Raw genomic sequence first — 12095 nt, 5'->3', positions numbered from 1 at the left:
ATATATATATATATATAACACAAATTATATATACATAGAAGAGTTTATAAACATCAACACATAACCAACATTCCAAAACATAACTTCCCAAAAGCTAAATTTTGCTTGCTCAAAAACTCTAGACGCTCAATAAGATGTCTCACGACCTGCATATGAAAACAACATTTGTATGGAATGAAAACCGGGAGTTTTTAGCATGGTAAAGCTGCCAACGTACATAAGATATAAGATTTCGAGAAATTTAGAGACAATCTTAGAACTCCGACACTCAGATTTAAAATTTAAAGTTATAAATTAAACTAGAAATCAGGTAAACTATCCAAGGCACTCATGTTATGAATCTAATTCTAACTCTACACTTCACTTTTACCTCCTCCAACCCTCCGAAACCCCGGTGAACAACCCTCATCACTTCTCTGCTAGACAAGGGGTATCTCAGTTGCACAAGAAAATAATACAGACAAGAAAAACATAGATATAGGATGCAGTTACAACAAGTAAAACATACAACAAGTAAGCATAGTTGGTCAAATAGGCAAACTCAATTAATGCACATTCAAACAAAACAAACAAATGCATATGATGTATGCTTACTCTATGATTGATGAGTCTCATCTGTCAGTTTATAGCCAAACCCCGACATGTCTGGTAGCTAACCCTAGACAGTCCCTCTGTGCGCACATCCCAAAGAGTTTATGCATAGCTTTATAATCAATCATCAAATTCAGCCCGTTGGGGGAATTTCCAGGGAGTTAAAGTGTCTGGCCACATCTTGCGACGTAGGATCAACAGAGTATCGAGTCTAAACTTAGAGCGAGTGGTGACTAGCCACTACATCTACCCAGGAAAACTCGTATCCCAGATAAGTGGAAGCCAACAAATTGGGACTTTAGGAGGTAACCATAGAGGTTTGGAAGTTAGAAAATAGGTTGAAATCACAAAAATCCACTTTTCTCAAAAACAGGGATTCTGCGTACGCATGCCAAATGTACGCGAGGGTGTCATTTGCCCAACTCGCGTACGTGATCAGTGTTTGTGTACGCAAGCCCCTCGGATAAAAGAGATGTCTCGCGTCGTGTGGTACTTGCCTGCGTACGCGACCTTGTAAAATTCCCTTCTCGCGTACGCATGCACACGGCCGCATATGCGAGATGTCTGGACAGAGCCGAACGTCCGTGTCACGTGTGTGTTCATGTACGCATGCCCTCCATAATGTTAAAAAGCTGCTAAGTCTTGCAGAATTCACTTTTGCATACCAAACTTCCGACGGGCATAACTTTTTTGTAAAAAATCATTTTTATTCCATTCTTCAAATGATGTAAACTTTACTGACCTAATTTTCATTTAAAATAAGTTTGGAAAAATTTAAGGGTTTGGTAGCCGAGTTATAGCCAGCCGAATTTTGGTCAAAAATCAATTTTTGCAAAGAATTGCCAAACCTCCATTTTACCAAACTTCTTTTTCAAAACCAATGATTTCACACTTTAAAACAACACTAAACATGCTTAATACCTTTCTATGTCATTTCTATCTCTTCCACACAAACCAATCACTAAATTATATTCAATTCCCTTCCACATAATCCTACCATCAAAACAACATTCCTCATGCTCATCATAATACGTTATCATCATCAAACATCAACAATCAACAATATCGTCATTCATTAACTCATTCTCAACATAACTCCATATCAAGGTTATTAAACATTAACATACTTACACATTCGAACCTATCATATGGTCGTGTATACTACATTTTCACAAAATATTATATATTATCTACGAGAAACCAAAATCATACTTTGGCTCCAAATAGCGGGTTTTGTAGAGCTCAACGCAGTGGTCACGGAGCCACAAACAGTGTGACAATCGAAGTTCTGGATTGAGAGATATAAGAGATTGAAGTTGGTGAAGGTTGAGGTTAGGGTTTTCACCTGAATCATCTCTTCCTCAGCGTGCTTCCATTCATTTTGGGAGGAGAAGGTAAGTGTTTGGCTTATATAAGATGAGCCTTGGGGCCTATTTGGCTCCACGGTCCAATTTTGGGCCAAAATTTTTTAAAATTAGTGTTAAAATTTGTATTTTTAATATTTCTTCTTTTCTAAAATATAAAATTTAATTTCCTAATTTCTTTGAATAATAATTAAGTTATTGAATGATTATTTATTAATTTTATAGGTTTTATAATTCTGGTCCAGTTGGCCTAAGTTATCGGGTGATGAAGCACCCTTCGGATTTACTAGCCCAAGTCTATCTTAAAATAGAAACATCACAAGCACAGAACTGGATCCTAATCATTTGTGCTTAGAGCCTTGGAATTTTCGATTTTTTTTATCATTCTAATTTTTTTTACTGCTTCAAGGAATTGATGGTTGAATCCTCATAATACTTCTTTAAATTTCTATTTTTGAAGATTCTTTTTTCGTTTTCTTAAGATTCAAGTATTTTAGATTTCTTCAAATGTAACTACATATACTTAAGCACCTCTACTATTTGTTTTTAATCATTTAATTCAATCTTTTTTTCAAGATATCTTCCATAAAAATAGTTACTGGAGGAATAAGAATTTAAATTTTAAGTTCAAGATAAGAAAAGATAGAATATGCTATGTATGCAGGGAAGAAAAATGTAAATAAATAGAAAAGGTGAAAGTAACGGAAAAAAACAGTAACTAACCACCAGTAAAGAGGCTTTATCTTATTATGATCTTACTCAAGTCTATTCAGTTATCATCATCGCTCTTTGTGCCGGTTCTTTTATGATTCATGGTGTTACTAACACCAAACTTAAGGATTTACACTAAACTTAGAGATTTGCATTAAACTTAAAGATTGACAGAATAATGGATGTAAATCCTGGCCAAAAGCATACATGCATGAAAAAAAAAGGGATAAGATAAAAACCCTAATCTAACGTGATATTAAATGTGGGGTATTTGATGTAAAACAAAAGAAAGTAAATATGCATGCAAAAAAGGAGGAATAAAAGGAAGAAGAAGATGATGATGATGATGACTATAGGCTCTTAAATAAAAGAAACAAAGACGAAAAGGAAAATATTAACCATGGTTAGGTTTCCTCCTATCAGGCACTTCTTTATCATCACTAGCTTGACGTTGGGCTTTTTAGGTTGGTGGTTAGGGTGGATTTCACAAGCCTACTTCCTCAAGATAGGGTTTCAGTCTTTGTCCATTGACCATGAACTTTCTCTCAGAATTTTCTTCCATGACTTCAATGTGTCCAAATGGAGATATTTTACTTATTGTGTATGACCCAGACCATCTTGATCTTAGCTTTTCAGGAAATAACTTTAATCTTGAATTAAAGAGAAAAACCTTCTGGTCTAGTTCAAAATCTTTTAGAAGGATGTTTTTGACATGCCACTTCTTTGTTCTTTCTTTGTATAATTGGACATTATCCTAAGCTTGAATTCTAAATTCCTTAAGTTTGTTGAGTTGCAATAATCTCTTTTTCTCTGCTACCTTGGCATCAAAATTCAAGAATTTGATTACCCATAATGCTTATGTTCAAGCTCAACAGGTAAGTGGCAAGCCTTACCATAGACTAGTTGATAAGGTGACTTACCGATTGGTATTTTGAAGGTTGTTCTGTAGGCCCACATAGCATCATCAATATTTCTGGATCAGTCCTTTCAAGTGGCATTGACCATCTTCTCCAAGATTCTTTTTAGCTCTTTATTACTCTACTTGTTCACTAGTTTGCGGATGATATGGAGTTGCTACCTTGTTTTTTACTCCATAGTTCTGAAGGAGCGCTTCAAGTTGTTTATTACAGAAGTGGGTTCCTCCATCACTAATTAGTGTTCTTAGAACCCCAAATTTGTTAAAAATTGTCTTTTTTAGAAAGTTGATTACAACCTTAGTATCATAAGTAGGTGATGGCATGGCTTCCACCCATTTAGTTACATAGTCGACGACCACGAGTATGTAGAGGTTTGAATTTGAAGAAAGGAATGGCCTCATGAAATCAATTCCCCATACCTTAAATAATTCTACTTCAAGTATGAAATTTTGTAGCATCTCGTGCTTTTGGGATAAATTTCTGGATCTCTGGCATTGTAGTAGCCATGTTAGCAAACTATGGCACAATCGTGATGGCTAGGAGCTGTTCATCTGGGAACTCCTCCTTGAGGGTTACTTGTGATGCTTGAGTTTCATCAAGATGGATCTTGGATAGATGATATGCCACTAGATTTTCTGTTCCTTTTCTGCACCGAATTTTCACATTGAATTCTTGGAGTAGTAAAACCAATCTTATTAGTCTTGGTTTGGCATCCTGTTTAGACAAGAGGTACCTAAGAGTAGAATGATCAGTGTCGACTATTACTTTTGATTCAATTAAATAAGATCTAAATTTATCAAAAGTGAATACTACGGTGATGCAAAATTTTGCAAAATCACAACTCGGCAAGTATACTGAATTGTATCAAGTAATATTACGTTGAGTGGGTTGTCGTTCCCACGAGGATTAATGGACTATGCAAGCAATGGTTAATTGATTATTCTAGCTAGACAATTACAAATTAGGGTTTCAAAGATATTCTAGTAGCAAAAACAGAGAAATAACTGAATGCAATTAGTAAACAATTAAGAAAGTAATATGAATGGAGAAACATTAAGGCTTTGGAAATGTTTAAAAATTCAGGAAGAATGCTTTTCACTATCCACCTTAATCATGCAAAGATGTATCTTACTTGTTAGCTTATCAATTTTCGTTAATTTTAGTATATGAATTTTCTTGTTGAATTTTCAATTTCCTTTAATGCAATTGATGTTTTTCATGTTTACTGTTGCTTATTTGAATTGCTGTTATTGCTTTCTTGGTTTGGTATATATAGATTTTATTATTCTTCCAATTTATGATGTTTTCCTTCTATGCATTCTAAGTGTTTGAAAAAATACTTCTTCTAGATTTATATTAGATTTTTGTATTCTTGGCTTGGAATTGAGGACTTAGGTGACCTTAAGTCATTGATGTCTAATATTAATTGGTGATTTAAGATTGTTAGTTGATTTTGTTTCCATTAACGCTATCCGTTCACTAAGCCTAATTAGTGAGTTGGTTAGGATTTCTGGATTAAGATCAATTATGCCTATTTGACTTACCTCCGATGTTTAGGGGTTGACTAAGTGGGATAAATCTTCATAATTGCTATGTTTGTAGTCAATGAAAAGAATAGTGATCCTTGACTCTCAACCATTTCCAAGATCATTTGAATTCCCTTTCATTTATTTTAATTACTTTTAGTTTAATCGCCTTTGATATTTAGTTATTGATTGCTCTTTTACTTTCTTGTCTTTTAAATTCTTATTTATTGCTACCACCATCCAATTCTCTCATAGCCAATGACATGCACACCCGATTACAATTTCGTGGGAGAATGACCCGGAATTTAAACCTCCTGGTTATTTGATTTGATTTTATGACAACTTTTCTAAACTTTAATAGGGTTATTTGCCAGTTTAGTAGTTAAAATTTTGTTTGTCTTGTTTTTTGATATCTTTTGTTTTTTATTTGTCATTTTCCTTATGAATTCTCATCCTTATGGTTTTGGGTATGATTGTGGAAATGTTGTAGGAATTGGCAATTTCAATGATGATTAACACCGAGGAAGGAATTATCAAATGAGGGAGGAGTTGCATTCATGTGGACAATCCTCATGACAATAACCTCCTCCTCCATGTTACTATGATTACAATCTACCTCATGGTGTACACCAATCCAATGGATATAGTGGGTCTTATTATGGTTGCGAACCTCAACCATCATAGGCTTATGAACCACATCCTCAACATTGCCCTCAACCACAATACCCTCAAGCCCCATTTCACCACCAATCACCTCTATATGATCCAAATCCATATCCACCATACCACCAACCTTATGAATCCCATGAACAACCATATAAGCCTTATGAACCATACTTAAAACTATCACCATTCCAACACCCCTACTCTCATGAACCTCTTAAACAATTCCCTCTATATACATCACCTCAACATTCTCACCATCATGAACCACCTTCCATATATGAAGACCTTCTCCCAAATGATGAACCCTCTTTTTCTCCACAACCCTCAACAGAGGAAGCAATCTAAGTATTTTTTCCAAGAGCAAGAAGAGTACCAAAAGAGGCAATGAAATATCATGGCTACCTTAGCCAAAGCTTTAACCCGATTGGCCTCAATACGCTCTTGCAACATTTCAGGCACTTTCATGGATGAATACAAAGAGTCAACTTCAATTGAAGAATGTAAAGTGGAAGAGAGCTTGGAACCTCAAGAGAAAGAAGATGAGTTGAAGCATGAGTTGCAACAAGTGAAAGAAGTTGAGAACAATGAATCAGAAGGAGTGGTTGAAGAGTTAGGAGAAGTTGAACAAGGAACATGCCCCATTATTGAGGATGATTCCACACCAACCAATGATCTCATTGAGATTGTTGAATGCAAGCAGCAAAAGGATCGTGTCAAACCCTATGGTCCTGAACGTAGGAAAGCGCCAAAAGATCTAAGATTGTAGGAATGTCAGCGGCCTAGCAAGGTTCTTTACATGCTGGTTAGCCGTTCTACAAAGACACCTGTACAACCATGATAGCATGGCTGATCCCTAACTATACTTCCCAAGCCCGTCGAGGTCAGCAACATACGGTATCCACCTTAAATGAACTCTAGCACCAGACTTGTCCCCGAAAATCATTGTACACTATAGCATCATAATGTAACCACGTGCAAAAACCTGGATGTAACACCCTTACTACCAGAATGTCATACTTCCGGCTGTACCACTCTGATAATGAGGAGTACTATACGACGACTTCTATATACTTAATAATAAAATAGGAGCCTTTGCAAAACTCGAACCGTATAAACTATTCTTTTAAAATCCGAAAATACTTTTTGTTTGAAAACGCACATACATACATACATACAAATCAATCACGACCACTTAAGTACACACACACACACACATAATAAATAAGTCCTTTCTACTATAGCTTACAAACATAACCATCAGTACTCATAATCCTCTTTTCAAGATACAATATTAATGGCGAAGGATAAATCAATAATAATTAAAATAATATAACAATATCGAATAAGTAAAATGCAAATAAACTCTTCGTAAGCTTCTTCATCCAATTCCTGAAAAGATAAAGTTATAGGGAGTGAGAACCTAACCATATGGTCTCACCACAGATTTTTCAGAATTGTCATAAGAAGATATTTAATAAGAAAACTGTTTTCAAGCTCAGTGATTATCATTGTCTTATGAATCTTTTGAAAGCCGGTGGTTTAACCATCTAAAAATTCAAAACCTTTTTAAAGAAAATTAGTTAATTATCCAGAAATCCAAAACTCACTTTTCTTATGAAAGAATCTTAAAGGTTTCCTAACTGTATGAATGATCAACCTGTTCTAAACATAGGTTCATTAACTCTATGATGAACCAGCTTGATATTTCATACTTTATTAAATCTTAATCAGAAACCAATCACAGCCTCCGACCTAAGCCATTCAATTAAATCAACAATCAAATATCACATTCGGAAACAACTCTCAACTTCACCACCACCAGCATGAGGGATAGCTAACCCTAGAGTCTCATTGTATGACCGATGAGTCTCATCTATTATAAAGACAAACCTGACATGTTCGGTAGCTAACCCTAGAAAGAACACCAAACACGAAGCAAGTGGGACAATGCTACAACTCTTGCATCTTACTCGCGTACCCGAAGCAAGGGACAACCTTAACACTACCTCTTACCTAGGTGGTGTTACAATTCTTGACCCGGAGCAAGCGGCGACAGAACTCAACCCTTGCATCTTACCCGAAGCCTCAAACTCTTATCCAGAATAAGTGGATAACACCACTGCATATTATCCAGAGTCTCAACTTATATCTGAAGCAAGTGGACAATGCCACTGCCTCTTACTCGGTCACATATATCTCAATCAAATTTAAATTCAAATTCATATTCAAATCCATTCTCTATTATTCAATTCATTTATCAATTAGACTTTAAAAGCAATCCTCATCTTCCCGCATTCCTTATCATAACACCTCCCATTTCATTCATCAACAATTCATCCTCAAAACATAATTCATTCTTTTCTAAATAAAGAAAACTCAAAACGTAATCCTTTTCTTAATAATTCAAAATCAAAATATAAAATCCTTCAAAGCCCAAATCTTTCTAATAAGCACTTCAAATGAAACTTTCAGTTTTTATAAAAATAAGTTGCGTAATGGTGGTTTAGTAAAATGACGCAGTCAGGTGTCCTGCAATAAGTTACAGGAGTTTTTTTAGAACCGACGCTATTTTGAACTCAAAATTGCGGTGGTTTTTTGCCCTTTGCTATTTGCGGGAGTTTCAAATAAATTGCATCGATTTCTAAAGACCTCTAACAGTTCTATGTTGTAGTAGTTTTGATTCAGGTTGTTGGAGTTTTAAACCTTTTTTTCTAATTTTATAAAATATTAATTAGAATGCAAAATTTAATAAAAGTAAAATTTTTTAAAGTATAAATCTAAAATATAACCCATTAAAATAAATAAAAACTTTTTTATATTATAATAAAATGCATAATATCTAATTCCTCACAGTCTTTATATGTCTATTCCTAAAAAATTTAACAAGCTAAAATAATATAAAATCATAACTACCACTAATGAGTTCACTACTTGAATAAGTTTGTTTAGTAAAAAATTGCAACATAATACCTTAACAAATGTGTAACAATAAACAACTAATCAATCTTTAAAGCAATACTAAACAATGTCTTCATGATTTTCATTGCTTCCATCTGATGATGTTCTTCCTATTGTCAGTGTAATAGTTTTGTTGTCAACATCATTAGCCTAAGATAAATCAAAAACAGAAATATCAACATAAAAATTACCACATCTATGACACTATAACGACAATTCAAATAAAAAACAATTTAAGAAGGCATTAACCTTTCCTTGTGTCAAAAACTTGAACAGCAAATTAGTAAGAGTAGGGATGTAAGGTTAGAATATACGAGACTAATACCAAGCTAGAAAATTAGTATAATGTAACAGTTATCATTTATCATAATTTTCAAAATTATTAGTGCAACATAAAATCGACAAGAGAAGGCAATTTACCTGAGCTCCATGGTCAAATATACTAGTAAGTTCAACAGGAATTCTTCCTTCTTTTTCAAGAAAATAAGCCTTGACTGCAGTCAATGTCCTATCAAATTTAGACTCTAAATGTTTAAAATCAGCTTGGGAGTAATTAGTAGTAGATGACATTGAAGTTGACGAATTAGCTAACTGGCTAGGATGATTGGCATTTCTGAAAGTATTAGTAGGTGTTGCTCCCATTCCCATGCATTACACCCAGAATGCTCCTTCCCAAACACTTTGCCAAGAACATCATTTGTGGATGGTCTAGATTCATCTTTCTCATTTTGAGCCAAAAGTACTTTAATTTGTTCCGACAGTTGAGATTTAAACAACAAAAATTTAACAAAATAACATTAAGGTTTGGCAGATTTTGAAGTTACACTTTTTACTAAAATAGACCAAAAAGTACAACTTACCGCTATATCCCTTGCTTCATCAGTCACAAACGATCCATCTTTCTTATAAGTTTTTATGTACATTTCTCCACGGCTAATTTTTCGTCCAAGTTTCTAAAAACTATGCAAAAAAATATAAAAAATGTTAAAGAGCATATGATAATTTAGTAACAACAAAAAGTGAGTGATGGTTCATACTATTTCAGGTCTTTTCCTTGAGATAGGTTTCGAGCCACCAGTATGGGGAATTGCTTGCTTCTTGCAAACTTCCTTGTTTCTGTTACACATCTCCTATGAAAAAGAAAATGAAGATTAGAAAAGTGATTACGTATTAATATTATATCCTAAAAAAATTAACATGTTACCATTGTAGAAGGTAAAAACCGATACTGAACAAAGGATGCCCATTGATCTCTGTCGATGCCAACTGGGACATTATCAAAGATTGCTTGTCTACTCATGCATGGATCATAGAACTCATCCCATAACTTAATTCTATGTCGTGACCACTTTTTTGTAAGGTTGAATTTGCAATACTGCTTTGCAATGCCTTTAGAAATTTTGAATTGAAATTTTGGCTACAAAAAAAATCATATATAAATAACAAGATATCTTTAACAATAGATAATATATAACTCATTTAAGTTTTTATGTCTTATCATTCTACAAATCTTTTATCACTATTACTAAGTTATTTATCACTTTACATTAACCATGCATGTTATCAACTTATTATTTTTAGTTCTATTTAATGGACCTCTTTGTGCTGCCTTGCCATTAAGACCAACATTAATTCAGCACATGTTTTAAACCAATGTCGGTAGAACTAATAAGAGTACGTATATAGTACTCAACAAATTTGAAAATTTAGAAAGTATTGAAAAAACTTCTATCGATTTAATATGAAATTTATAAAAAATGAGAAAATAGAACACTGAATCAGTACAATATCAGGAGTCATGCATGAAACTAATCATGCTGCTATATGGAGTGCTTTCAAATACTTCAATTTGAAATAGATTGAACTAACTAAGTTATCAAGATCCTCCAACCACTCTTGTCAACTTCAATTAGCCAAATACCAGTGAAGTGGATGTAAAGAAAACAAGAAAATAAAAGCCATATATGTTTAATTATATTCTACTAAGTTTCTTTTAAAGATATGCCCAATTATTACAACACCAATATCCATTACTAATCACAGTGTAAGAATTCCAACTCTCCCTAAGGTTTCGAAGGATAAACAATTAGACATTTAATAATAATTGGGAGTTTAAAATAATCTCCTGAATATTAATATATAATTCATTTAAGTTTTTATGTCTTATCATTCTACAAATCTTTTATCACTATTACTAAGTTATTTATCACTTTACATTTAACCATGCATGTTATCAACTTATCATTTTTAGTTCTATTTAGTGGACCTCTTTGTGCTGCCTTGCCATTAAGACCAACCTTAATTCAGTACATGTTTCAAACCATTGTCGATAAAACTAATAAGAGTTTGTATATAGTACTCAATAAAATTGAAAATTTAGAAAGTACTAAAAAAAACTTCTATCAATTTAATATGAAATTTATAAAAAAATGAAAAAACAGAACACTGAATCTGTACAATATCCAGAGTCAGCATTGAAGAAAAACTCAAGCAAAAATTCATTTAAATGGAGGACACATTAAGATAAATAAACAAAGCTCTGTATAACCATCGCAACAAATTCCTCCTTTATTTTCTACCACACATGCAATTCAAAAAACAGTGTATGAACCCTAATAATTTCCATATATATATGCTATCAAATTGTTACCTTTGCATAGAAGCACATCTGCCACTATGAACGAAAACAACTGCAGCAATGGAGCACGACCAATAGTAGCAACACAAACTAAACCGGAATGTGAATAGTAACAGCAGCATCAACACGTGAACGCGAACAGCAGAGCAAAACGAATGCGAGTAGCAGAGGCACAATGGCAAACAATGGCAATCAATGAAGAAATACGAAGAATGAAGTAGTTACAATATTAGAAGAATGGGAGTAGAAAAGGGTGGGAGGAGGGTGATGAGCGGACAATTTGTACGCTTTTTGGCATTGTTTTTAGTATGTTTTTAATATGATCTAGTTAGTTTTTAGTATATTTTTATTAGTTTTTAGTTAAAATTCACTTTTCTGGACTTTACTATGAGTTTGTGTGTTTTTCTGTGATTTCATGTATTTTCTGGCTGAAATTGAGGGACCTGAGCAAAAATCTGATTCAGAGACTGAAAAGGACTGCAGATGCTGTTGGATTCTGACCTCCATACACTCGAAGCGGATTTTCTGGAGCTACAGAAGTCCAATTGGCGCGCTCTCAACGGCGTTGGAAATTAGACATTCTGGGCTTTCCAGCAATATATGATAGTCCATACTTTGCCCAAGATTTGATGGCCCAAACCGGCGTTCAAAGTCACCCTCAGAAATACCAGCGTTAAACGCCGGAACTGGCACAAGGATGGGAGTTAAACGCCCAAACTGGCAC

This window comes from Arachis duranensis, chromosome 3, assembly GCF_000817695.3.
Source record: "Arachis duranensis cultivar V14167 chromosome 3, aradu.V14167.gnm2.J7QH, whole genome shotgun sequence".
Classification (NCBI taxonomy): Eukaryota; Viridiplantae; Streptophyta; class Magnoliopsida; order Fabales; family Fabaceae; genus Arachis; species Arachis duranensis.
Note: the sequence above shows the minus strand (reverse complement) of the source record.